The sequence below is a fragment of the Lithobates pipiens genome, unplaced genomic scaffold (genome assembly GCF_037356315.1).
Source record: "Lithobates pipiens isolate NorthernLeopardFrog02 unplaced genomic scaffold, aLitPip1_a1.2 Scaffold_13, whole genome shotgun sequence".
NCBI lineage: Eukaryota > Metazoa > Chordata > Amphibia > Anura > Ranidae > Lithobates > Lithobates pipiens.
This window is the reverse complement of record NW_027507718.1, coordinates 343,013,969-343,041,220: the sequence shown is the minus strand read 5'-3', so window position 1 is coordinate 343,041,220 and position 27,252 is coordinate 343,013,969. Positions and strand designations below refer to the sequence as shown.

The window sequence follows — 27,252 nt, the reverse complement described above, 5'->3', positions numbered from 1 at the left end:
CAAGTGCAATACAACGACTGTATTGACCTGAAGTTTGCCATCATAAAACTAAAATATCAATGATGACTAGCAGACCGGTGTGTAAACCTATATATGACAAATTATTAGGCCTAACTATAGAATCTTTGCAATAATTAAAAAAAATAAAAACACACACACATTATATATATATATATATATATATATATATATATATATATATATATATATATATATATATATATATATATATATATATATAATATATATATATATTCTACTTTTTTGGAATCTCCCTGCATTTTTATTCCCCTCGTCATAAGAGTGCTTACTAGGTGCATTTTTTGGAGAATCAGTAACGTGGAACATTGCTGAGATCTACTGAAACTAAATGAACTTAGAAATGTGAAAACTCATTTAAATGGGTCACATCTACATTTTAATTGGCAGGCAACACAAAACTGAACATCCAGGAAAGATTACAAGCCTTGAAGAAATATCTAAAAGTCACGCTCAGCAAATGCTAAATTATTTATTGCAATTACAGTAAAATAGCCCATAGCAATTTTAAATGTTTTTGCTTTGAAAACATAAAATAATCACGGAACTATATAACCTCCATCTATACATATAACGATTAATAATTCTTTCAAATGTTAAGCAAATCTTAACTTACCAAGAAATATCTAGCTGGAAGTTTATAAGTAGAATTCAAGGCCAACTCCCCATAACTTGCCTGAGCACCCAGTTTCAAGTATATAGAAACACAATTTTTTCAGTAGATTTGGTATAACAATTCACTGTATGCAATGTTCTTAAGCAAATTTTTTTTCCTAACTCTATTGCAATCTTCTTTTATCTGGAGATGTTGCCAGTTAGGCTCCATTCACACTTAATGTGACTTGTCATGTAACTTTGGACATCAAAGTTGCATGACAAGTGGTTCCCCATGTTTTCCAATGATAACCATTTATTATACATGCGACTTAAAGCTGCAGCAACTTCAAAGTAGCTCATACACTACTTTGGTCAAGCAACTTGAGGGCCATAGACTTCAATGTTAACCCTCACAAGTTGCAATAAATGTTGTACCTAAATATTAAGCAATACAACAGTTGCCCGTTATCACTGGTCAAAAGACTAACCGAGATGAGCTATACACTACCATTTTCCTTCGGTTTTCTGAACCCAAAACATATTGGTAGCAAATAACGCAAACCATATGCTGCAAATTTTGTCCGGTTCCTGATGAACCAGCTAAAATCTGCTTCATGGGTGGCCCTGTCAACTCTCCTACCATTTGACAGCTTTCAATTGAGAACGCAAAAGGGAGTGGAGTGGAAAATTGTAAGCCAAATCCAGTCAGGTACAGACACTCACCGGCCACTTTACTAGGTACACCTGTTCAATTGCTTGGTGACACAAATTTCTAAATCAACCAATCACATGGCAGCAACTCATTGCATTTAGGCATCTAGACGTGATAAAAATGGCTTCCTGAAGTTCAAAACATCAGAATGGGGAAGAAAGGGGATTCAAGTGACTTTGAACGTGGCATGGTTGTATGTGCCAGATGGGCTGGTTTGAGTATTTCAAAAACTGGCAATCTACTGAGATTTCATGCACAACCATCTCTAGAGTTTACAAAGAATGGTCCGAAAAAAAAAATATCCAGTGACCAGCAGTTGTGTGGCTTGTTGATGTCAGAGGAGAATGGGCAGACTGGTTTGTGATGATAGAAAGGCAACAGTAACTCAAATTAGCACTCGTTAAAACCCAAGGTATGCAGAATACTATCTCTGAACACAAAACACATCAAACCTTGAAGATGGGCTACATCAGCAGAAGACTGAAGCTACAAATCACACAGGCTCACCAAAATTGGACAAAAGATTTGAAAAACGTTGCCTGGTCTGGGTCTCAATTTCAGCCGCAACATTCAGATAGTAGGGTCAGAATTTGGTGTAAACATAAAAGCATGGATCCATCCTGCCTTGCATCAACAGTGCAGGCTGGTGGTGGTGGTGCAATGGTGTGGGGGATATTTTCTTGGCACACTTTGTACCAATTGAGCATCATTTAAAGGCCATGGCCTACCTGAGTATTGCTGCTGACCATGCCCATCCCTTTATGACTACAGTGTACCCATCTTCTGATGGCTACTTCCAGCAGGATAAGCATGTCAAAGCTCAAATCATCTCAAACTGGTTTTGTGAACATGACAATGAGGTCACTGTACTCCAATGGCCTCCACAGTCACCAGATGTCAATCCAATAGAGATGTGGTGGGATGTGAGATTGGCTTCATGGACATGCAGCCGACAAATCTGCAGCAACTGCGTGATGCTTTCATGTAAATATGGATTAAAATCGGAGGACTGTTTCCAACACCTTGTTGACTCTATACCATGAAGAATTAAGGCAGTTCTGAATGCAAAAGGGGGTCCAGTCCAGTAGGTGTACCTAATAAAGTGGCCAGTGAGTATATAATAAAATAGCCAAAGGGGATTCATCCTCTACACCATGGATGGAGTGGATCTATACTCTCAGTGCATTTACGCTTATTTTGTTATCTTTCAAAAAAAAAAGTTTTATTCAGATAAAAAAAAATAAAAAAAAAATAAAAAATAAAAAAAAGGGACAAATGGTGAGATCCCAGTTGTACAGTCTCCTGCCGCAATACCACCCATTCTTGCAATCTCCATTGAAGCCTGTAGAGAATTTATACTCATATGCAAGGTGACCATGTCTCAAAAGTAAAATTGCCCATAAAAGCTATACCCTGTACACAAGCAAGTAAATACTTAGAGACACCTTTGGGGGGGGAATTACTTTGATTCCACATTTAATGCGACCTAGTGCCAGGAAGTATAAAGTCGTGCTCAAAGTCGCACAGAACTTTCAAATTCAAAAACGGGGATTTTGGAGCGCTAGGCCTACGGTGGAGCATGGGGAAGAGGATTATAGTCTGTCCGTAGTGTCTATTGCAAAGTGAATTTATTACCATACAGGTTTGCTTTCAATGACGATTACAACAACCACTGATGTATCTGCCAGGAGTAAAGGATAAAAACAAGAAGAACCGTTTATATCTGACACAAGTGTACGGTTATGCTTCATCACAACGAGAAGCACTATATACCAGGGAAAAAGTAAATGACTAATAAATTGGTCTTGTACTGACTAAAAGATCAAATGAAGCAAATAGCAATGTGCTGCTAGCACAATGAGCAAATTGCTAATAAAAGTGACAAGCAAATGTACATTGTAGCCATTTACATGATGGCTTGTGGCAGAGGATAATTGCATACTCATGTCAATGTCATAGGTATTTGAATAACTCCATAAACAGGTTTAATTTAGTCTAATGAAGACATTTTACAAGGGTTCAGAGTGAGTGTTTGAAATATTCATCAAAGGACATGCCCTGATGTATTCTAAACAACCAAAACATAGAGCAAAACTAGAGGATCTGACAATGAACCAAAACTGAGATGAAGCGGAATCCTCTAATACTGAGTTTTCAGTTTACCGATAGGACTGGCATGTCTTGTAGTATAATGGAATGATATTACTGCTGTCCCAAAATAAAAATGTCATTTATCCTCTACCACTGGCTCCTGCCAGGCCTTTAAGGGGTTCTTTATGGTGGGTAGGTGGAAGATCACATGATCAGGAGACAGCTCAGTCACAATGCTGAGGGCACCAAGTAAGCATGTTCCCACCAAGAAAACAGCAGTGCCAGTGTTCTGACAAGAAGTGTCCCCCCATTGGATAATGCCTGCCCCGTACTGCGCAGGCGGAGGAGAAGGAGACACCGAAAGTTTCTGAAGTTGAACAGCTGACAGTCAGCTTTACACAGCGCCTGTGCACTTAATAGTCACCACTTTGTAAGAAGGTCCCATGCTTCGGGCAAGGCCTCGCTCGGCATATTTTTATTCTAACTTGGATGGTGGGGCTTGAACCCGGACTTAGTGCGCAGGCGCCATGTAGAGCTGACGATCAGCTGTTCATCTTTCGGAGACTGTCGGCGTCCCCTTTGTCCTCCGTACTGCGCAAGCACAGTATAGGGCGGATACTAATCGACAAAAGACACCGGTTATAAACATACAAGGTGTTAAAGCCCATCATATGCTGTCACATACAAGCATACATACTGCCAGTGTCAACAGGTTGAGGCTCAGTTCACACTGCTGAGACAGAAAAGACTTCCTTCCAACTTGGATGCCATTTAGGAGCTTGTACAAGGGTTGAAATCGCACCCAAGTCAGTCCAAATAGCAGGCGCGTGCCGCCGGAGGCACGCATCCACTGTACTCTGGGAGTGCCGATGTGAGCGGCCAAGAGTTGTGATGACCGCCAGCCACGAGAGCCAGAACAGGGATGTGTGTATATATATATATATATATATATATATATACATACATACATACATACATACACACATACACATACACATACATACACACACACATATACATACACACACACACACATACACACACACATATATACACACACACACACACATATAATATAATATATATATAAAAATAAATATACACAGTAATCAGTGCATTTTTATAACACTCATTGCTGTATAAATAACAATGGTCCTAAAAATGTGTCAAAAGTGTCCAAACTGTCCGCCATAATGTCGCAGTCCCAATAAAAATCACAGATCATTGCCATTATTGGCAGCAGCAGGAGCCAATGTGCAGTGAGGAGGGACAGAGATGGGATAGCCGTTGCTCTCATGCAGATTGCTGGATCCGGAAAGTATAACAGGGGTGAGGGGGGACACATGCAGCTTAAAGTTTTTTTTACCTTAATGAATTCCGGCATGCATAAAAAAAAAAAAGGTAAAAAAAAACCTCTAAGGCTTCACAACCACTTTAACTCCTTCCCACTGACCGTACGCACATATGCGGCCTCGAGTTTAAAGTGGTTGTAAACCCTTACAAACCACTTTGACCTACAGGTAAGCCTAGATTAAGGCTTACCTATAGGTCCAAGCAATATCTCCTAAACCTATATGGTTTAGGAGATATTTGCCCGAAAAGGGGCACCGCTGTCTACGGCGCATGCGCCGTAGACAGCGGCGCGCAGGCGCACTGAGCACGGCAGTTCCAAGAATGGAGCTGCCGCATTTGTCGACTCCCGTGCGCATGCTTCGCCGAATGACAGCGGCGGAGCTGCGAGACGCCACCAGCAAGATGGATGCGGCGGACTACAGGGGACAGCGGCGACTTCGCTGCCTCCTGTGTCAGGTAAGTGACACATAATGGGCTACTATGCGATGCATAGTAGTCCATTATGCTTTACCTTTGCAGGGAAAAAAAGAGGAAGTAAACTCATCAGGGTTTACTTCCTCTTTAAGGAGTTATACCGGGATGATGTATAAGTGGGCGGTCGGCTCTTCAGGGATAACAGCCTCTCGGCTGTTATACCAGAGGAGCGAGAGGGGACGCCCCCCCCCCTTTTCCTGCCGCCTCTGTTCCCGAGCCTCCCATCCCACCGGGAGACCCGATGCGCAATCCAGGACTTCCGCCAGCTAGAGCGAGACTGTAAGGAAATGGCCTCATTCCAGTCTTCTCCGTGTAAGCACGAAAGCGATGGCACCATTATTATATTTTTTATATATATATATATATATATATCATACATACATACTCATCAGAGTGAGTGTAATAATTCTGGCGTTCAAGTGTTATTTATTTTTTAAGCACTGCCTATGGAGATTTTTTTTTTTGGTACCATCGTTTGTCGCCATTCCACAAGTGTGCACAAATTTCAAAAGCATGACACGTTAGGTATCTATTTACTCGGTGTAACATCAGCTTTCATATTATAAAAAAAATTAAAATGAACTTTACTGTTTAGTTTGTTTTTTAAAATGAATGATAATGTCTTTTTGCCTAAAAAAAAAAAAAAAAATTGCGTTTGAAAGACCGCTGCGCAAATACAGTGCAAAATAAAATTGCAACGATCACCATTTTATTCTCTAGATCCTTTGCTAAAAAATATATTAAATATATGTAAATTTTCTAGCAAAAAATATTACGGATTTTAACTTGTAAGCAACAAAATGGCAGAAATAGGCCTGCTTTAAAAAAAGTGTAAGTTCACCTTTGCAGAATTATATAGGCTGTATGATTTGTTAAGGATAATAAAAAAAAGCAAAATAAATCCCCTGCAGCCAGCAACAATAGCCCCCTAAGTAACAATAAATTCCACAGGAGCAATAGGCCCCCCAGCAACAATAAACCCCCTGCAACAACAGATCTACCCCAGGAGCAATAGGCGCTCCAACAAAAACAACAGACCTCCCAACAGCCAGCAACAATAGAACCATCCCTCAACAGTAGATCCCTCCCAGCAACATAAGACCCCTCCCCCAACAGTAGATCCATTCAAGCAACATAAGACCTCCCAACAACAATAGACCCTTTCCTCAATAGATCCCCCAGCAGCTGCCATCAATGAGCTTTTCAGTAGACCCCTGCAGCCCTTGCCATTAAATACATTGAGTGCTGGAGGTGCCGGAAATACGTTCCCCCGCGTTCCTAGCCATAATCTATCTATCCACACCCACACACCTTTGTACTTACCTATGTCAGTACCCATGTAGCGGTCCAGGGATTTCAAATATCTGCTCCTTTCCTCCTTCATTCTGCAGTGCTCCTGGGACAGATCAGTAGAATTCTGATTGGTGAACACCATCACAGGGTATCACTGTCCTGGAAGCACAGGAGGAAGAAGAGCAGGGATTTCAAACTCCTGGACCATTACACTGGTTCTGGGAGCTCATCACCCACAGAGGCAAGTGCAGCGGGATCGAGGGGAAGATGATGAGGGTGCACAGTGTTAGTTCATATTTTTCAGAAAAGATTAACTATCCCTTTAAAAAAGTCCAATGGTACAGTGCTCCTTTCACTTCCTGAACCCGATTTCCATGCCCGTCATATCCTTACTTCAGCTGAATGTCCTGCCGTCCCCCACAGCTGCCTCAGGAAACATTACTGTGCTTTTATCTCAGCATAAAAAACAAAGCTGCTTCACCACCCCATATAGGATCATTATGGATACAATACTACAAGGCACAACAAAAACATGCATAGCTATAAACCATGTGCTGAAACTTGTGTCTAAATATTGTAAATAAACATTCATTCCTGGGTGTACCAGCTAAACATGCCATAAAGGCTCACTATCCGCCCACAAGTCATTATTTTCAGGACCCTGCCCCTGCATGAAACAATAAGCGTTCCTTACCACTGAGCACAGCGATGGGGTGTCTGCGGTGTCCCCTGACAGGCTCTTGTTTACATGTGTGCACATACACCGGGGCTCGTCCTGTTTATCCCTGTCCAGATTTGTCATCGGTGATCCAGCACACTCCAGTGACACGGGAGGCTGAGCGAATACATAACACTCACTTTATTAAAAATAGACGACACTTTCCCTCCCAGATTGCCTCTCAGTTTTTTAACTTCTTCTGCTTCAGTTTCCTAGGGAAAAACAGAAAGCCGAGGGACGCGATTTTCTTGGCTTGTTAGTGCAGTATGAAGTCATATGTTTTCTCGTGTAATGCATCTCATTCTTTCAATCCTGATACAATGGAATGGTTAAACTTAAAACATGTGTGACAGATCTGTACAGGAGGCAGAGATGTCAGCTCACGTGAGAGCAAGTCTTACCAAGGACTATGGAATGTGTGTAACCCAATTGTTAGCAGGGGGAATTTGGATTGAGATATAAAAAAAAAAAAAAAAAAATAAATAAAAAAGTACAAAACTAGAAATGCAATACAAACAAAAAAGTCCTGTGCTACTACACATACAATGCTGTGTAGTAGAGCTCAGGGGTACTCATCTGACTAAGGTAATCCATGAAGATGATCCACACAACCAGATGTTGCTCTAGAACAGTGATGGCGAACCTTGGCACCCCAGATGTTTTGGAACTACATTTCCCATGATGCTTGACTACAATGCAGAGTGCATGAGCATCATGGGAAATGTAGTTCCAAAACATCTGGGGTGCCAAGGTTCGCCATCACTGCTCTAGAATCTTGTTTTTACTTAGAAAAATCACAGTGTGCAAACGCAGATACAGTCATTTGATTAGTTTCAGCCTACAAGGCCTCAATTATAATGGTTATGACGGAGGCCTTGTAGGCTGAAAATTTGTTGACTGACTGTATCTGCCTACTATGGTTTTTTGAAGAAAAACAGGATTTACCATCCAAAGTTAAAATGAGAGCATGAGATTTAATAGATGGAAATATGGAAACCTTAGTTAGACTTAATGGTATTTCTACGAGTCTTTAACCACTTGCCGCTCGCCCTATAACAAATTGACGGTGGCAAAGTGGTTGCATAATACTGATCGGACGTAATATGACGTGATCAGGATTATGAGCCGCTGCGCGCCCCCGGGGGCGCGCATTGCGGCGATCGTTGTTGCGGGGTGTCAGTTTGACACCCGGCAACTACGATCTCAGTAAAGAGTCTCCGACGGACACTCTTTACCACGTGATCAGCCGTGTCCAATCACGGCTGATCACAGTGTAAATAGGAAAAGCCGGAGATCGGCTTTTCCTCACTCGCGTCTGTCAGACGCAAGTAGAGGAGAGCCGATTGGCTGCTCCTCTGACAGGGGGTTCTGTGCTGATCGATTATCAGCACAGCCCCCCCCCCCCCCCCGAGGATGCCCACACTGGACCACCAGGGACGCCACCAGACCACCAGGGATGCCCAGGACAAGGTATGCCACCCTAGACCACCAGGGATTCCAGTCAGTGCCACAATGGATGCCAATCAGTGCCCACAATGGATGCCAATCAGTGCCCACAATGGGCATCACTGATTGGCATGCATTATTGTTTGGCACTGATTGGCATCCATTAGTACAATATATTATAATACAATGCCTATCAGTTCCCATCTGTGCCGCCTATCAGTGGCCATCCATACCACCTATCAGTGCCCATCCATGCCCACCTGTGCCGCCTACCCATGCCCACCTGTGCCGCCTACCCATGCCCATCCATGTCAATCCATGCCAGCTATCAGTGCCAATTTGTGCCACCTATCAGTGCCCATCCGTGTCGCCCATCAGTGCCACCCATCAGTGCCGCCTATCAGTGCCACATATCGGTGTCCATCAAAGCCACCTCATCAGTGCCACCTCATCTGTGCCCATCAGTGCCGCCTTATTGCCCATCAGTGTAACCCCATCAGTGTCCATCAGTGAAGGAGAAAACTTACTTATTTGCAAAGTTTTGAAACTGAAACAAAAAAAAAAAAAACATTTTTTTCAAAATTTGCGGTATTTTTTTATTTGTTTAGCAAAAAATAAAAACCGCAGAGGTGATCAAATAACACCAAAAGAAAGCTCTATTTGTGGGAAAAAAATGATAAAAATTTCATTTGGGTACAGTGTAGCATGACCGCGCAATTGTCATTCAAAATGCGACAGCGCTGAAAGCTCAAAATTGGTCTGGGCAGGAAGGTGTTTAAGTGCCTGGTATTGAAGTGGTTAAGGACAGCACCTGGAGAGAGTGCGCTACTTCACCCACTTCCCAGGAAACACTGCAGTCATTTCTCGAAAGCCTGGACACTTCCACCATGGCCTCAGTCGTGATCGAGCACCTCCAGCCATGCTGAAATTATGTAAGCAGAACAGAAATAACACCATATTAACATTCATAAATAAGAGAGGGTCATCGACGCTGTCCTGAAAGACTCGTAGAAATAGAATTACCGATAAGTCTAACTAAGGTTTTTTCACCTTGTTTTTCAGGGCAGCACCTGGAGATAAGCGAGTACTTACTCTTAGGCTGGATTCACACCTATACAGTTTTAGGCTTTCTGTATTTTGCAGATTTGCACTACAGTCCATTTAACATTGTTTCCTATGAAACACGTTCTGTAGTGCAAATCTGCAAAATGTACTAAAACTGCATAGGTGTGAATCCAGCCTTATGGTGGGACCACCGACTGCAGGACCTTCTTGCCAAACAATTGCTCTGCTGCAGAGAGCAGGTCCATCCTATAGTGATAAGTGAAGGTGGAAAAACTCATCCATGTGGCTGTTTCCAATTGAGCTTTTAGAAGCCCCGTAATCCTTACATGCCGCCGAAAACAAAATAAACGGAGAATTGGATTTTCTAAACTATTGTTACCTCTAGATAAAGGTAAAATGCATCTCCAGACTATAAAAATCTCTCTTCAGGGCATGTTGTAAAAGGACAGAATGTTGGTAGCACCATCTTTTGGGATCTGTAAAAAACGGAAGCAACCTTTGGCAAAAACCCTGGGTCTGTCCTCAGCACTACCCAGTCTGGAAAGAAGGTCAAGAACAGCTCAATGATAGATAATGCCTGTAGTTAGCTGCCCCTTCTAGCTGCCAGAAGCATTAGCTATAATGACCAAAACCCAATTGTGGCTGCTTCTGGTCATTCGAAAGGTCTTCTAGTCAGCCCCTGCAAAACCACCGATAATTCTCATTTTGGGGAAAAAAAAAAAAAAAAAAAAATATCGAATGACCAAAGGGTCTAGAGATAACCTTTTCTCTAAGGGTACTGGCTGCCAAACCCTTCTCCATTCCATCATGGAGAAACTCCAAATCTGAAAGACCCTCCTGTGAAGAGTAATCTTTTGAAACGCACCAGGAATTTAAGCATTTCCAGATTTTAAAATAAATGGCCCTTGTGACATTCTTCAGACAAACCCTTTCTCCTGCCAAAGAGGACACAGGGCCAGCAGGTCGCTTCGAACCGGAAGCAACCAATGGGGCTCTACTGCTAGTTTTAGTAGAACTGAAAACCAAGCCCTTTTGGGCCAAGACAGGGCTACCAGAATTAGGGCTGTTTTTTCTCCTTGTAGTTTGAGCACTAAAAGTGATCATTTGCACAGAGGGAAAGGCGTAACACAAGCGGTAGGTCCAGTGCCGAGCCAGTGCATCCAGACCTGCCGCTTGGTCCTGCCCGTTCAGAGAAAAGTAGACCGGTACTTTTGCATTTGTTTGTGATGCAAAAAGGTCGGCCTGGGGAGCCCCCCCCATCTGCATACTATTCTCTGAAAAACATCTAAACTTGGGCTCCATTCGGACTCTAGTACCCTTCTTCTGCTTAAGAAGTCTGCCATCTGGGTTTAGGCTGCCCTTCAGGTGCACTGATGTTAAGGATGCCAAGTTGTCTACCGCCCAAATCAGAGTCTCTAGGACCAAGTTTAGAAGACCCCCGCTTCTTGTGCCCCTTTGTTTTGAGATGTAAGCCACTGCTGTGGCGTTGTCTGACAACACTTGGATGTGCTGGCCCCCGATTATCTTTAAGGCCCAGAGCCCCAGGAAAATTGCCCTTAGTTCCCTCCAGTTGGAGGAACTCCTGGATTCCTCTACTGTCCAGGACCCTTGGGCCATCTGGCTTTCCAGATGTACATCCCACCCCCAGGAACTCACATCTGTGGTCCAGAATAAGCCCTTGTTCAATTTTGTTTGCGTCTTCCACCACCATAACTCCCTTCTTACTGAAGATGGGATTTTGATCTGCTTCTCCAAGGACTCTCCGTAGGCCCAATTCTGTAGAATTGCCTGTTGGAGGCCTCTCGAATGGAGGTGGGACCACTGAACAGCTGGAATTGAGGCTGTGAGAAGCCCCAGCATGGACATGGCTGCCCGAACTGAAACAGATACATTTGTCTGTACTCTTTTCACTGCGGCCTGCATCTTTATAATTTTTTCCTCTGGCTGGAAAATCTTTTCCTGTATCGAGTCGATTACATACCTCAGGTAAATGGTCCTCTGAAAAGGAATGAAATGAGGTTTGATTTTTCCTTGTACAGACACCATCCCAAATTTTCCAAATGGTTCAGTGCCTTTTCCAAATCGCTGCACAATAGGTCTTTTGAGCTGGCAAACAGGAGGTAGTCCAGATAAGGCACTACTGAGACCCTCTCCAACCAGAGCGGTGCCAATGCTTCTGCCATGATCTTCGTGAATATCCTTGGGGAAGAGACACCGAATGGGAGAGCCGTGAACTGAAAGTGCAATACCACTCCACCTGCTCTGATTGGCAGTCGTAGATATCTCTGCCACATTGGCGTTATGGGAACATGTAAGTACGCGTCCCTGATATCTATCGAGGCTAGAAAGCACCCCACGGGAAGAAGCTTCTTCACCGAATAAACATACAAAATTTTTTGTTTAAGATCTTTAAAATTTAATATTAACCTGAACTTTCCCCAATGGCTTCTTTACTAGAAAAACATGTGAATAATACCCTAGTCCTTCTCTTCCAGGGGCACTGGAACGATTACTTTCTGTTGAAGAAATTCCTGCAAGAGTGATGTCATCGCCAAAGGTTTTTATTGACCTCTGGGGAGCTGCGTCACATAAAATTGAGATGGCAGATTTTCAGAGAACTCCAATGCCTAGCCCTCAGAGATTATTTTGAGGGCAAGCGCACTGGATGTAGCCCCCTCCCACTGTGGGAGAAAATACTTCAGTCTTCCTCCCATAGTCGGAAGACAGTCACTGGGTCTTTGCGGGTTGGCTGGGGGGAGGGGGGAGGGGAATGGACAAAACATCCCAGTCCTCCCTCTGGGACCTCCAAGATCTCTTCTCTCCCGTTTCCTTCGAGTCCCGGGTCTGGTGAAACGGACGAAAATTTTTCTTAGGTTGCAGTGCAACTTTATTTTCTGGCTGGAAAGGCTTTTTTCTTATCTGCTGTTCTGTCTAGAACCACGTCAAAGTCTGGATCAAACACCAGATCCCCCTCAAAAAGGTAAGCCACACAGCTTTGACATATAGGCTGAATCACCTGACCAGGTCTTTACCCACAAAGCTCTTCTTGCTGAAACCAAAGATCTTGCGGTCATCCTCACTGACTCCACTGAGGCATCTGCCACGTAACCTACTGCCTTCTGTAGGAGTCTCCAGCAGTTCTTTGCGTGAGGTTCCCGCCTCAATATGGCCCTTTAGCCCAGTGTTCTAAAATCCTGGCTACTACCGTTGATGCCATTGCTGGTTTTAGATTGACTATTGTAGAATCCCAAGCCTTTTTTAACAAAGAATCAGCCTTCTTGTCCATAGTGTCCTTCAAGACCCCCCCATGTCCTCAAAGCTTAGGTCTCTTATTTCAAACTTGCGCGTTATCAAAAAGGAAAACGCCTGTTAAGTGACCAGAAAAAAAAAAAAGTCTCTCTGCGTCTTTCCTCTCCCTTTTTATAGCCTCCGTCAACACTTTGTACACTGGGAACACACAATGTTTGACCTCATCCATACCCTGATGCATTTTGTCGTGTGGGGACAATTGGGTCTTATCCTCCTTGATATTGAGGGTAGTATGTATGGTTTTCAATACGTCATCCACCTCTTCCAAGGACAACCTATAACGGGAGGATGAAAACTTTTTCTTCGCCATTCCCCTCGTTTGATTCTGAAGACATACTTCTCTCCTCCTTCTCTGACTCACTAACCACTCTGAGTAGAAGAGGATGTGTGGGGGCAGGATGTAGAATCATCCATTGATTGTGCCACCGGGAGTTTATCCAGATAAGAGCGGAAGGACTGGAAAGGGTCTTCCAACTCCTTCCGGAATTAAGGGAGCATCTCACTAAGTTGGGCAGAGGATGCTTTAGTAGAAGTCTCTTCTCTGACCAAATCTTCTATGTAGGACCTGCACAAAAGGTTTGGTCCAAGAATCCCTAAGGGAAGCCTGTTTTGTCTTTTCCTTAGTCTTTGCCTGAAAAAACACCAAGCCAACAAAATATACCATAAATAAATCCTGCAGATTTAGATCTTCTCCCCACCAGACCCATAAACAAACAGTGATACAATATACCCCACAACATCACTGCTGTAAGTAACACTTCCTCTAGAAAAAAAGTCACCTGAGGAGTGTGATGCAGGCTCCCTCCCCCCATCAGAAGAGAAAGGGAGGGAGAAAATAAACATAGCCCAGGTGTAGTTAACAGAGGCCAGAGGCCACTGTGCCCCCTGCCTGGGTCGGTCTGCTGCTTGCGGCTCCTGCTCCCGCCACTGCTGCCAGTTCCTCTGGCTCCATCTCTCCCAGGGTTCCAGCAAAAAACTTTTTGCGGTTCTTTCACCGCAGCAAGGACAGGAAGGGATAAAGTCACCAGAACACCCCCACACCCATCAGGGCTGTCCAGCAGACAGAAATTGAAACAGCATCAAGTATGCCCTAACCCTTCTCCACCTGGAGAGAGCGCAGCACACCCCTGGTCCCCTGCAGTGCTTCCACCATGGTTTGAGGAAACACTACAACTGAGGCCATGGTGGAAGTGTCCAGGCTTTAAAGAAATGACTGCAGTGTTTCCTCGGAAGTGGGTGGAGCTGTGCTCTCTCCAGGTGCTGTCCTGAAAGACGAGGTGAGGGAAAAAAAAAAAAAAAAAAAAAAAAAAAAAAAGACTGAAGTTCCGCCTCAACTCAATTCACGAAAGCAGCTTGAAGTACATTTACTCCAAATCTAGCTTGTTCTGACCTTGCTAACAGGTTTTATATAAGAACACATTCCAACGTAGTTTCCTGGGGCTTTACAACAAGTTCTGCAGCATGCTTCTGTATCAGCTATGTAATGTAGATTGCTATGAAAACAGCCACGTGTAAAAACAAAAAATGTGAAATCAGCATATATATTTATCAATGAAACATGAGTGGCATGCTTACTGCTGTATTTATAAAAAGATTTATACAGTACACTATAATAAACACAGGCCAATGTAACTCATATTAGAATAATGTAGTTGACTGACAGCTACATAAAAATTCTTGTCATTGTTACCAACATCTCTAAGGTGCAGAATGCTATAGCAATGATAGCTACTGATTAATCAATTCATGCGAGTGGGACACAAGAGTTAATTTTTCACAATTTTCTTCCACATCTAATGGAATCCAAACCACTGGAATTACTCTCAAGTTTTGGTTGGTATTACAAGCCTACAATGACTGACAGTAATTCTTGAACTTATTACCCCAAAATGACATTAAAATGTCAGATGGGCATTATACTCATACAAGACACAATTTCTTCTGTAAGGTGAAGTTCACACATGGACAGATTCTGAAGAGCGATCCAATATGGCACAATCGTGACACAGTCCTATTAACTTGAACGGGCCCGTTTCACAGGCAGCGTCAGTCTCAACTTGGTACGCAGCATTCAAATTGTATTGTAGCTGTTTTTACCACCCTCTGACTAACTATGTGAAAGACATCTTATGCCACGTACACACGACTTTCCGGCAGACTAGATCCGACAGGATCAGTCCTTAGGACAAGCCGATCGTGTGTGGGCTAGTCCGATTGTTTAAAAAAATAAATAAAAATCAGACGGACCTAGAAATAGAACATGTTTCAAATCTATCCGACGGACTCAATTCTGACGGACTAAAAATTCGGGAAAACCGTTAGTCTATGTGCTAGTCCAACGGACCAAATATGACGCAAGGGCAGCTATTGAACTTCCTTGTTTAGTCCCGTTTACATAATCACATTCAAAACAAACAGACTTTCGAACGGACTTAATCCGTTGGTCTATGGCCAAGTCCGTTCGTTCAGAAAAGTCAGTGGGACCTAGTCTGCCGGAAAGTCCAGTAACGTGTACATAGCATTACTGCCGATTGAAACCAATAGACTTTCTTCTCTGCATCGCTAATTGGTAGCCAGAGGTCATATGATCTCACCCGCCTAGGCATGAGAATGACAGTTTTTTTGTTTTGTTTTTACTCAAAAATAATAATGTGGCTTATGTAAAGCCGACTTGTAATTGAATGATTTAATGAAAGGTAATATAGTGTTTCACCAAACGTAATGTGTTCCTACACTCCACAGCTTTTTACAGCCAATCTTTGATTACTTTCGATGCAACCGCATATCACAGGAAAATTACTAAGCTGCATGCGAGGAAAGTCTGGAGTCAAAGTTCACAGTAAAGAATCTCTATTTTTCCGGTTTCTCTTCGACTCTGATATATAACAAGTAATAAATGTAAAAAAAAATAAAATAAAAAAAAATAAAAAAAAAAAGTTTCCCCTAGCAATGCATTTGCTACCTAGAGTCTATAAATGTAGTGTTCACATTTCTGCATGCAAGTATGTATTAAATGTCCAAGGAGACGAAACGCGTCAAGAGGACTCCACTGCTGCCAATTTTTATATGAGAAGCGCTCAATTCACTGCATAAATGGGAGTGTGACCTTTTCTGTGAGCACTGGCTCCATGTCCAACTCAGTTTGGGAAGCAAGTGTGGAGCGACCTTCATCATTGAGTGTCCATCTTTTCCGGCTAGAGGATCCTTCAGCTGTATGATAGTAAAGCGCATTTGACCCTTGGAGCGTACGCTCGCTTGGGTCACTTGGAGTCGGTAAGCTTACATCCTTCTTTGTGTGACGGTGTCAGCACCAGGGTGTTTATGATCAATATTCTATGGACTGAAGGATTTTTCCACCTCTTCATGTTTGCACTAAGGGGGATCACATTTTGAATTTTGATTTTCTATAAAAGGATTTTTTTTTACATATATACATGGTTGCAGTGACTTTGAATTAAGTATTGTTTCAGATGTTTAATAATTTTCAGAGTCTAAATTGACAAAATATTTAAGCAACTTTTGTCCCCCCTTTTTAGTGAATACGTTCTTTAGCGCAACACTTTTTATACACATTATTTGAACTAAATTATCCAGTTTAGTGTGTTAGCTGCTTTCTCTCTCTGGATAGCGCAGTGTTTTTGGTTTTATGTATTAAAAGAAACCTGGAAAATGAAAGCCCTCTATACTTATCCCAAAGTGCTGTCCGGTAGGGTTGTCCCAAGGGTCCCCTGCCGAGCACCTACCAAGAGGCTCTGGGATAGCACCAGTCTGAGATGCTTGCCTTTGGCAACTCTCACAAGGATTTCTGAGACACTAAACAGATTTTCAATGCTAATCAGTCCTCACATGCTCTGAAGTCATGATTTATCGCTTGGAGAAAGGTAACAAGAATTTCTGAAAGCTGGTGGCCCTGGAGTGTCTTGAAAGGTCTGGTAACACAACTAACTGGTGGCACATCTAAGTGAGATGGTCCTGCCTTTCACAGAATGTATAACAAAAAAAAAAAAATTTCTATAGTTTTGAATACAGTAGTCAAAAAACAGATCAGTTTATTGTTTTCCCCTTCTGTGTACCATTGGTAAAATTTGCCTTAATTTCCTCAGGGAGCATGCACGCACGCATGGGGGCACTGCACAGAGAGGAGGGGGACAGGAGCGCTAAGGGTGGGGGTTTCAAGAAGGAGGAGCTTAGAAAAGGCAAGAATAGACACGTTTGTTGTTTATTTTTACCTTTACTAATCTCTTTAATTCAAGAAAATTTTAATATCCTACACTGCATGCTTAAAAAGGCAGAAAAAAGCTTGTGCTGTTATCAATTCTAACAAGTACTCAAAGTCATTATGCTGAAGGTAAAAACATGCTGTGGTCAGACCATCTAATCCAGCTTTGGTTTAGGGGCCATCAACCCAGTAGTTATCCATACATGTCTATATAAGCAAAACACAAAAACTGAATGTTTGGTGCTCATATGCATATAAAGACAAGGCCATAATACAAAACATCTTCCATGCTGCCTTCTGGATAATACACTGGACATAATTCTTCCTACAATAGTCTTTTGTGTTCACATACACTACAGTATACCATTAATTAGCAGTGTAACAAACTTCAGAAATACAATATAAACACCCTCATACAGCTTACAGTCTTCCAGTTCGGAGTTCAAAATGACCAACAGTTGGACATTTAGTTTCGCACAGCATATTTTATATTGTAAAGGAGGAGGAGGTTGAAAGAGCACTGTGGACTCATTGACTTTTTCAGCTAATAGCTCCAAATAGACTGCCCAGTCAGATGAATTGAGCTACTCATGAGAAATTCCCTGGAGTGGTGCTGAACTCCTTCCATCTGAATAGAAGTGCATGGATTAGTAACCTGGGTTTTTGTGCGTGAAAAGAATGGAACAGGGGCCGATTTCTCATTGTATCCTCCAGTGAGCACAAGGGTATCAAAAGTTCACACGGAGTGATATATGCAAGCTCTTGAAATAGAGGCATGCCATGTTTTACATTTTTCCACAAGGATATATAGAGGACTTTTGCATTATGTAGCATTGCAGCTGCTATGGCTGGTAATCTACAGGTGCCAAGGCAGCCATAGAAGCTACAGGTAATAAAACATACACCTGTAGTCAGCATGCCTATGGTTTATTGATTCGGCGGTGACTGACCAAGGCTGAGGAAGGGGTTAAAGTTATGTCCTCTGTTTCCGGGCTTTTTTGGGCCGGGCTATCCACCTAGCATTATAAAAAGAGGGATAGGCTGGGTTCCCAGAGTCCCACTCTGTGATCGCTGCAGAGAAGAGAGGAGGACTGCTGCACCTTGCAGTTCATCGGTAGGCATCAGGAGTCCGGAGATCCACCAATCCCTGGAGAACACCAAGCATGAACCTACCTTGTGTAGGTATGCCTGGGCAGCCTCATAGAGATAGTTAGGGATGTTCTATTGCTAATGTTCATGTTGAATTGTATCATCAAGAAATTTCAAGTAAACGTTGCATCTGTTGTGAGCCTGGTCTAAAGTCATTTAAAAAGGGGTAAAACTAAACTAGGGATGTTAGGAAGAGGCTGTGCACTTTGTTGTGTATGCTGCAAGTTTCAGTAAAGTTTTTGAGATCTTGTTCTTGCCTGGTTACTCAAGGGGTGGAACAGTGGTGGCTGGTGCTCAATATTTTGGGGGTGGGGGGTAGGGGCGGCAAACCAATGGCACCTCCCCTCACCCCAGCAGGGGGGGGGCACCATCCCCCCCTGCAGATAATTTGACGGACGTGAAGGCGGCGATCTGAGGCCTCCTTACCTTAGGAGGCAGATGACGTTCCTGCCCAAGATGACACTCTGATCTCCCCTCCTCCTCCCTTCGCTGTCTGAGCTGAGGAGTGCTGGATGTGGCTGAGGGTACGCAGTCCCTGGAGACCTTGCTCCGGGTCCGTTGCTTCTCCATCTGGCCGAACAGGAAGTGGGTCTTGAGACCCCTGGCCAATCAGGTCCCAGGACCCACTTCCCCATTGGTCGGGAGAAGAATCAGGAAGATAACAGTGAATATTGCTTTGCTATTGTCACACAACAGGGTGGGCTCAGGGCACAGAGCTCTGCGCCCCGAGCCCACCCCTTTTTGAAGCCAATTTAGAGCCTCAGGCTCTTATGTGCTAAAAAAAAAAAAAAAAAAAAAAAGAAAAAAAAAAAAAAGAAAACCCCATTAGAATCCATCTGTCCGGCAAACAGCAAGTGGTTACCAAGGGTAATGAAGGTTTCATAAGCAGCCTGTCATAAGTGTGCACATGTGGCAGGTGGGATAGCCTCTTGCAGGAAGAGTTGTTGTCGGCACTCTCTCTGTGAGCAGGTCCATCTCCACAATGGGAGCAGATAAGCACCATAATCGTCCTCAGCCTGTGCTCAGGTATGAAAGAGGAAAAGTTGTTAAGCGAGTGCACACATGGAGCCCACGTTAGGCACACAGCAGGGCCCTATTCCATCACTGGGAGTAAGGAAGCGGCGATATGATGGACAGGTAGAGAGAGCATTGGTTCAGAGTGTTCTTCCTATTTGAAGAAGTGACAGTGGTAGTACATATATTATCATGAGAGTTAACTAGAGTTTAGTTATCTGTTCAAGTAAATGTACCTCATATGTAAGGCAGTAACCCTGTTCAAGGTACCTAGCAGAGCCCAAAAGAACCCATCCTGGGGTACGCCTCCTATGTAACCCCCACACTTGGGGCCCAAAGAGGAGGGAAACATGGAGGTGTCCCCCGCCTGCTACTTACATGCCCTCTACTCAAATCAAGCCACGTGAACAGTGCTGTTAATTGGAGTAGCGTGCAGAAGAACATGTTGGACCTCTGGAGACCCAGCGGGTGCGTAGTATGGGAGAACAGCAGTCTTCAACGTGCTGCCGCCTGCCGACATGTTATATATGCAGCCTGACTGTATTACAGTAATAAATACAGCCGGTTCAATTAGGCTTCAAAAACAGACCTCCAGGTTTACTATGACGATTTCCTTTAGCAACAGATGTGCACACAGCGAGTGTTGTATAAACTGTATGTAGCATCAGTTGCATAGCATATACAGCTCTGCGTTCCGGCAGCAAGACAGGGACTTCCTGTCCCATTCCTGGAACAAAATCAAGTCTGGCTAAGCCATTCATGGGAAGCCTTGTCTTTAAAGAATGAATACAAGGTTTCCTCTGATTGGCTACGTTTAAGAGAGGAGGGCAGATGAGGCCACAATCTCCAGCTCAGCAAATAGAGGAAGGCTTGCATTCGCTCATGAAATACAAAGCTTCCTGTGAATGCCTGCTCAGCTCAACTCAATTTTGTTCTAAAAATAGGGCAAAAGTCCCCTTCCTAATGCCAGAACACAGCTCCGTATATTGCATGTAGCTGATGCTACATAAAGTTTATACAGCACTCTCAGCAGTTACATCTGTTAGTGAAGAAAATAGTTTAGTTGTGCCATCTTGGCCCAAATGAACTAGTTAAAGTCATAGTAAACCTGGAGTTAAAGTATAACTAAAAAAAGGCAAAAAAAAATGGGTTATAACCCTCCCTGGCTCTATCCAAAATGAAAAGAAAACGTTTTGCCTATAGCTTTACTTTAAGCATGCAAAATAAGGAGTCATTCTACTTCTGAAAGAGGGATTAAACCCAAAAGCCAACATTATATTGCAGCTTACCAATTCTTAGATGTACCGACCACAGTTTTCAGTTTTTTTTATTTTTATATTCACCTGGTGATCCAGCCAGTAAGTATGTTGTTTTTCCAACAGGCTGTCCTGCATGTGTATCGGTTAGAGGGTTGAGACAAACCATTTGTCACTGACATGGGTGCTTACAATAAAAACCTTTAGAGCCAGTTCACACAGGGGCGACTCAGGATCCGACTTCAAGTCGCCCCTAGTCGCCTCAAGTCACGCTACATTTAAAAAACAATGTAAGTGAATGAGAGCCGTCTTAATGCACACTACTGAAGTTGCTCTGACTTCAGAAAAGGTTCCTGTACTACTTCTATCCGACTTTTAGGTGACTGGTACCCAATGATTTCAATGGAAGTCACCTCCAAGTCGGATCTCCATCTATATTGAAGCAAAATGTCACCTCTCACAGAATAATCAGCTCTCGAGAGGGAACTCCACGACAAATTATCTGAGCACGCAGCCTGGCCGGTCAGGAAAGGGGGTGGGGACAAGCGAGCGCCCCCCGCCCCCCCCGAACCACCTTGTCCCCATGTTGATGAGGACAAGGGCCTCTTCCCAACAACCCTGGCTGTTGCTTGTCAGGGTCTGCGGGCGGGGGGCTTATCGGAATCCGGGAGCCCCCTTTAATAAGGGGGCCCCCAGATCCCAGCCCCCCACCCTATGTGAATAAGCAAGGGGTACATTGTACCCCTACCCATTCACCTGCCTGGGGGAAAAAAAAAATTGTCAAAAAACAAAACACAACACGGGTTTTTAAAGTAACTTATTAATCAACTCCGGGGGTCTTCTTCCGACTTCTCCGCTCTGTTCGGCCTTTTCTTCTGGGTCATGCTGGGACTGTGACATCATAAATACCTATATAAGTCGCTGCGCACGTCGTACAGCGGAAGAGAGCGGTGTGTCAACATCGGAAGAAGAGGGAAGAAGGATGGAGGAGACTGGGCTCCTCCGCTAGTAAAAGAGCTGCAAGAAGACGCCGGAGAGCGGTCTCCTCCGCTCTCCGGCGTCTTCTTGCAGCTCTTTTACTAGCGGAGGAGCCCGGTCTCCTCCATCCTTCTTCCCTCTTCTTCCGATGTTGACACACCGCTCTCTTCCGCTGTACGACATGGGCAGCGACTTATATAGGTATTTATGACGTCACAGTCCCAGCATGACCCGGGAGAAAAGGCCGAACAGAGCGGAGAAGTCGGAAGAACACTCCCCTGACGTCGGAAGAAGACCCCCGGGGCTGATTAATAAATTACTTTAAAAACCTGTGTTGTGGTTTTTTTGTTTTTTTTATTATTGACAATTTTTTTCCCCAGGTGAATGGGTAGGGGTACCCCTTACTCATTCACATAGGGTGGGGGGGCCGGGATCTGGGAGCTCCCTTATTAAAAGGGGGCTCCCGAATCAGATAAGCCCCCTGCCTGCAGACCCCGGCAACCAACGGCCAGCTCGTCCCCACCCCCTTTTCTGACCGGCCAGGCTGCACGCCGCTCAGATAAGGGTCTGGTATGGATTATGGGGAGATCCCCACGTCGTTTTTTCGGCGTAGGGGGGTACCCCTTAAAATCCATACCAGACCTAAGGGCCTGGTATGCTCCCGGAGGGGGAACCCATGCCGGTTTTTTATTTAAAATTTGGCATGGAGTTCCCCCTTGAGAGCTCATTCTCTGATTGGCCACGGCCAAAGTCGCCTGGCCTAGAGCGACTTAAAGTCACGTTGTAAGTTGCCCCCAAGTCGCGCTGTTATTCATACTCAAGTCGTGTCCAAGTTGCCTCCAAAAGTCGGCGCTGAAAGTCGTGTTGCCCCTGTGTGAACCGGCTCTTATCCCAAAAGGAAAAAAACTGTTTGCTGTAACTGCCTTTAAAGTGTTAGCTGGAAGTTGGATTCAATTTGTTTATGTAGTTAAATCTACTAGTACATCTACCCACCCCTGACCCCAGACTGACAATGCTGTCGTACAAAAAGGTGTCATGATTGCTCCTTCATCCAGAGTGGAGGCACGCCAATTCAGGAGGTGTGTTACTGGCCAGATCACTGGGTGAGAACAGAAGGGGAAAAAAAGCCTAAAAAGAAAATGAATGCAGTTACCACATCTGATTGGTAAGCTGGAATATGTTAACATTTTGTCTTGCGTTGAAGTGATAAAGATGAACATAATGCTAAGCCAATGACTAACTAGCGCCACACACACACACGTATTTTGATGCATTACCTTTAACTAGATTGTAAGCTCTTCTGAGCAGGGCCCTCTTAATCCTCTTGTATTTTATCATATTGTAACTGTATTGTCTCCTTTTTATATTGTAAAGCGCTGCGTAAAATGTTGGCGCTATATAAATTCTGAATAATAATAATAATCATATGTGACATATACACGTTTAACTACTTGCCGACCAGCCGCTGCAGTTGTACTGCGGTAGGTTGGCACGACTGCGCAAACTGCCGTCATTGTACGTCGGCCGCTTTAAAAGCTATTGGAGGTGTGCAATGCCGGAGCCGATGCGTATGGCCGACGGCCACGCTGTCCGCCGGCCACCAGTGATGGTTCCACAGAGAACCAGAGCAGGGATCTGTCAATGTGAACAGACAGATCCCCCATTCGGACAGGGGAGTAGAGAGAGATCTGTTCCTAGTGATCAGGAACAGTGATCTCTCTCTCTCTCTCTCTCTCTCTCTACTCCCTGTCAGTCCACAACCCCCACAGTTAGAAACACCTCTCTAGGGAACACTTAACCCCTTGATCGTCCCCTAGTGTTAACCCCCTTCCCTGCCAGTGACATTTATACAGTAAATCAGTGTTAAAATAAATAATAATAATAATAATGTCATGAATCTATTCCCTATTTTAAAGACTATAAAACTTTTGCACAAACCAATCAATATACGCTTATTGTGATTTTTTTTTAACCAAAATATGTAGTAGAATACATATTGGCCCAAACTGCAGAAATTTGTTTTTTTACAATTTTTTTGGGGGGTTATTATAGCAAAAAGTAAAAAATATGGTTTTCTTTTTTCAAAATTGTCGCTCTTTTTTGTTTATAGCATAAAAAATAAAAAAAACGCAGGAGGTGATCAAATACCACCAAAAGAAAGCTGTGGGAAAAAAGGACATACATTTTGTTGCTGCGCAATTGCCAGTTAAAGCGACGCAGTGCCCCATTGCAAAAAATGGCCTGGACATTAAGGGGGGCAAATCCTTCCGGTCCTTAAGTGGTTAAATAGAAGGAAAAAAAATTAATAAAATAAAATTTAAAAAAACACACAACCCACGACAGTTATTTTTTTCCCAGCACATCCTGACCCCAATGGCCTCAATGAATTAGTGTGTTTGACAATTTATGGCACTTCCTTTCCTTTTTATTATGCAAATATTCCACATGAGAACAGACAAATCTCTTCCAGACCCTCAGTTTGCAGATTATAAAATCGTAGCATCATTTTCACTAGACAATGAGGAAATAATTCTACCTGGGACTCCTTCCAGAATGATGTGTATTTCCCAGATAGAAAGGATGGAAGGACGGGGAAGGGGATAATTAACAAATGACCTTTGAATTAAGCCATCTCAGGGAAAATAAATGCTGACATTTATGTAACAAGCAAATCATTAAAGAGAAAGCAAGCAATGCTTCCAAGATGGGATCCTTAGAGTGAGAACAAAGCGGAGGGAGAAAATGAATGTGCCCAATAGCCTGAACTGTGCCATTCACCCCAGGTACACCCCGAATGGGCGCAGCGTAGCATTCACCCCAGGTACACCCCGAATGGGCGCAGCGTAGCATTCACCCCAGGTACACCCCGAATGGGCGCAGCGTAGCATTCACCCCAGGTACACCCCGATTGGGCGCAGCCTAGCATTCATCCCCAGTATACCTCGATTGGGCGCAGCCTAGCATTCATCCCCAGTATACCTCGATTGGGCGCAGCCTAGCATTCATCCCCAGTATACCTCGATTGGGCGCAGCCTAGCATTCATCCCCAGTATAACCCGATTGGGCGCAGCGTAGCATTCATCCCCAGTATACCCCGATTGGGCGCAGCCTAGCATTCATCCCCAGTATACCCCGATTGGGCGCAGCCTAGCATTCATACAAAAATGAAACATCAAGTCAATAATCAATGGACACAGCAGCATTGGCTTTAAATGATGGCTGTGTTAGTGCAATCCCTTGCACATATACGGATTGCGTAGTGTGTACTCTGAAATAAAATACTGCAGGGGAAATTTATCAAAACAGACAGTACCTGGAACAGCTGTGCCTAGTAACCAATCAGCTTCGATTAGCTTGTTCAGTGAAGCTTTAAAAATGAAAGCTAGAAGTGGATTGGTTGCCATATACAGCTGTTCCAGATCCTGCATTAGTTGCCTGAAATCTTCCCAGTAGGTCAGTCCCTCTTCAGGAAATCTCCCACACATCTCCTCTGCAGGAAATTACAAACACCATTCATTTTCTATCCCAGCATTTCTGGCAGATTACCAAAAAATAAAATGCAGCATCGGACTAGATCATAGTATGACACAAGCACGTGACTTCTCTACTACCAGCCAATGATATTGATGAACTCACATGAGCAGAGCCTGCAGTGATATGAATGAGGACTAGTATAAAGAGTGCACCATTCTGTAGCAGCTGTTCATTGGACATCCAGGAATGGAAAGCCAGGTCAGAATGCAGCACAACAATAGATGGGCAGCCCTGAAAGTTACTCACTGGTACTCCATAGCTTCATCCTATCCTGTGCATCTCCAGAGCCAAGAGTGGTGGGAAGATCAGCCCAGTCCTAATCCAGATCCAGCAGCAGCAGAGTGAGAGCTGCTCTCAGCAAACACAAACAGCTTGTCAATGCAGCCAGAGAGGGAGGGGCTGCGAGGAGGGGCGTGTCAGCCAATGATCGCTGACTGCACTCCATGCACGCTGTCACCCTGATCATCATCATTCATAGAAAGTCACAATAGTGATGTGCAGCATGTCTGCAGTGTACACAGCAAAGCCCATCAGTGTGATAGCAGGGTTTGATAAGTACCTATATAGCTGTAGCAGAGTATTGTACTTTGTTAGTCATTGATTATTGCACAACGTTTGGTGTTGAATCGATACCTTTTATTGGTTCATTTAACCACTTGCTTACTGGGCACTTAAACCCCCCTCCTGCCCAGACCAATTTTTAGCTTTTAGCGCTGTCACATTTTGCATAACAATTGCGCGGGCATCCAACACTCTACTCAAATGATATGTTTATCATTTTTTTCACACAAATAGAGCTTTCTTTTTGTGGTATTTAACTGCATCTTGGGTTTTTATTTTTTGCTAAACAAACAAAAAAAGGGCACAAATAAAAAACAAAAAAAAAAACGATTTAACGATTTGTTATAAAATTTTGCAATCAGGTAATTTTTCTCCTTCATTGATATTCGCTGATGAGGCTGCTCTGGTAGGCACAGATAAGGAGACACTAATAGGCACTGATGAGGTGGCACTGATGCACCCTGATAGGTGGCACTGAAGGGCACTGGTAGGTGGCATTGATAGGCAGCACTGGTGATGAGGCACTGATTGGTGGCACTGATGGGTGGCACTGTAGACACTGGTGGGTGGCGCTGGTGGACACTGGTAGGCAGCAATGTTGTGCAATGGCAGGTTGAGTTGAGTTGAATCTCAATATAGCTCAGTCTTACCCCGAAGGGTCCCAACGCGTATAGCAAAGATCCTGGAAAGAAAGGGCCCAGGGACCAGAAGCAGCACAGAGTGGCAGAAGGGTAGAAAAAAGAGACTACGCAGGAAACGCCTGCGTTAAAAGCCAAGTCTTCAGTAACCTGCGGAAGACCAGAATAGTGGGAGCCTCCTGGAGCTCAACAGGGAGGCTATTCCATAGTATGGCACCCTGGTGGGAGAAGGCCCGACCACCACACTGGGTCAGGTGTCACAGGTGGGCACAGATGACTCTACAGAGCCTCTCCACGATCTGGACTGATGTCCCTCTCACAGCCGCCAGTGATCGGCTTATTTTTTTTTCTCCTCACGTGATTAGTGTGAGGAGTAAAAATAGCCAATTACCGGGTCTGTTTACATCACATGATCAGCTGTCACGTGATTGGCTGACAGCTGATCACGTGGTAAGGGGACGGGATCGACCCCTTACTCCAATCTGTGATCAGCCGAGTCTCATAGACTCGGCTGATCACAGAGCGCGCCACGTGTGCCCTGCAGGGGCCGTGCAGGCTGCTCAAGCATGGGAGGACTCTATTGGCCCCCTCCCGGCAATGTAGGTCTGCACTGTAGCCGTCATTTGCATTTGGCACGGACAGGATGAGGTTAAAGAGGAACTTCAACCTATCTATCAAAAAATTAAATGTGATAGTCCTAATATTTGTCCTTGTAAAAAAATAATAAAAAAGCATATATACTATTCAATGGAGTCGAGAATTATCTTGCTTGCAGGCAAAAGGGGGAAGCTGATACCAGTGGCTGC

General features: G+C 43.9%; 1 protein-coding gene across 5 annotated transcripts in view; it reads right to left on the bottom strand.

The window, feature by feature from the left end:
* Positions 1-27,252, bottom strand: part of TRIM2 (tripartite motif containing 2) — a 182,520-nt gene that overhangs the window by 101,359 nt on the left and 53,909 nt on the right. Inside the window, exon 1 of one of the 5 annotated variants that reach the window (XM_077477058.1) lies at positions 25,494-25,643. The exons of 2 other annotated variants lie outside the window; for them this stretch is intronic. The gene's annotated coding sequence lies outside the window, so the exon portion shown is untranslated. Of the gene's footprint in view, positions 1-7,253; positions 7,507-25,349; positions 25,369-25,493; positions 25,644-27,252 lie in introns of those variants that run through there. 2 more of the 5 variants (XM_077477062.1, XM_077477059.1) reach the window with 2 other exon arrangements.